The 1772-nt window shown below is 38.0% G+C and overlaps 1 long non-coding RNA gene across 1 annotated transcript; it reads left to right on the top strand.

The window, feature by feature from the left end:
* Positions 1 to 31: 31 nt before the first annotated feature.
* On the top strand, positions 32 to 1072 carry LOC139026985 (uncharacterized). The gene is made up of 2 exons (XR_011479004.1): positions 32 to 285; positions 799 to 1072. It is a non-coding gene; the product is annotated as an uncharacterized lncRNA (long non-coding RNA).
* Positions 1073 to 1772: the final 700 nt, after the last annotated feature.

Below are 1772 nucleotides of genomic sequence, written 5' to 3'. Positions count from 1 at the left end.
GTTTAGAGCTTGGAGGGGGTTCCCACCATCTTTTAATTAGGAATCAGATGAGTGTTAGAGTGGAGGGAGGTTTCCCCATCTTTTAATTAGGAATCAGATGGTGTTAGAGTGGAGGAGGTTTCCCCATCTTTTAATTAGGAATCAGATTGGTGTTAGACTGGAGGGGCGTTCAGAAAGGTTTTTCCATCTTTTAATTAGGAATCAGATGGTGTTAGACTGGAGGGGTTTTCAGAAAGGTTTTTCCATCTTTTAATTAGGAATCAGATGGTGTTAGAGTGGAGGGAAGTTTCCCCATCTTTAATTAGGAATCAGATGGTGTTAGAGTGGAGGAGGTTTCCCATCTTTAATTAGGAATCAGATGGTGTTAGAGTGGAGGAGGTTTTCAGGAAGGTTTTCCCATCTTTTAATTAGGAATCAGATTGTGTTAGACGGAGGGGTTTCAGAAGGTTTCCCATCTTTAATTAGGAATCAGATGGTGTTTTAGAGTGGAGGGAGGTTCCCCATCTTTTAAATTAGGAATCAGATGGTGTTAGAGTGGAGGTTTGAAAGTTTCCCCATCTTTAATTAGAATCAGATGGTGTTAGAGTGGAGGGAGTCAGTTTCCCCATCTTTTAATTAGGAATCAGATGGTGTTAGAGTGGAGGGGTTTCCCCATCTTTTAATTTAGGAATTCAGATGGTGCTAGAGTGGAAGGGGTTTCCCATCTTTTTATATTAAATTAGGAATCAGATGGTGTTAGAGTGGAGGGAGGTTTCCCCATCTTTTAATTAGGAATCAGATGGTGTTAGAGTGGAGGAGGTTTCCCCATCTTTTAATTAGGAATCAGATGGTGTTAGAGTGGAGGGAGGTGTTTTCTCTGTTGATGCTGTCATCTAGACGATCTGCTGTATCCAGTTGAAATGAATCCATGTTACAGCGCATGTTGACGGACCACCGAGACACCACCTGTGCTAATTAGATATCTAGCATGCGCCTAACACCTGTGTGTAATGGAAGCAGGCCGCCAGAAAACATGTTGTCACTGAAATATACTGTCGGCTGCAACTGGGATAGAGCTGCTCAAAGCAGTGTACAGCAGTAGTGTAAAAAGTACTCAATTGTCATACTTGAGTAAAAGTAAAGATGCCTTAATAGAAAATGACTCAAGTAAAAGTGAAAGTCACACAGTGAAATACTACTTGAGTAAAAGTATTTGGTTTTAAATATACATAAGTATAAAAAGTAAATATAATTGCTAAAATATACTTAAGTATCAAAAGTAAAAGTATAAATCATTTTAAATTATTTCATTTTAAGCAAACCAGACGGCAGCATTTTCTTGTTTTTTAAATTTATTTACAGACATAATTTACAAACTAAGCATGTGTGTTTAGTGAGTCCACCAGATCAGAGGCAGTAGGGAGGACCATGTTCTCTTGATAAGTGTGTAAATTAGACCATTTTTCCTGTCCTGCTAAGCATTCAAAATGTACTTTTGGGTGTCAAGGAAAATGTATGGTGTAAAAATTACATTTTCTTTCGGGAATGTAGTGACGTAAAAGTTGTAAAAATATAAATAAAGTACAGATGCCCTGAAATGTTTTCCTGAAGCTCTTTACAGGAAACAGGAAATGTGTATTTTGGATTTGTGAAATTATTTCGATGTGATTTGAAAGTAAAGGGGTTTATGTTTCTAGAACTGTATCGCATTTGAGAATCTGATTCATGTTTAGGGGGAGTTTTGTTTTCCAGAGCCASTCTACCTCTGAACATAACATAAGGGCCTTGGACMY

This window comes from Salvelinus sp. IW2-2015, unplaced genomic scaffold, assembly GCF_002910315.2.
Source record: "Salvelinus sp. IW2-2015 unplaced genomic scaffold, ASM291031v2 Un_scaffold6620, whole genome shotgun sequence".
In the NCBI taxonomy this organism is placed as follows: domain Eukaryota; kingdom Metazoa; phylum Chordata; class Actinopteri; order Salmoniformes; family Salmonidae; genus Salvelinus; species Salvelinus sp. IW2-2015.
This window is presented reverse-complemented; position numbering and strand designations above follow the sequence as displayed.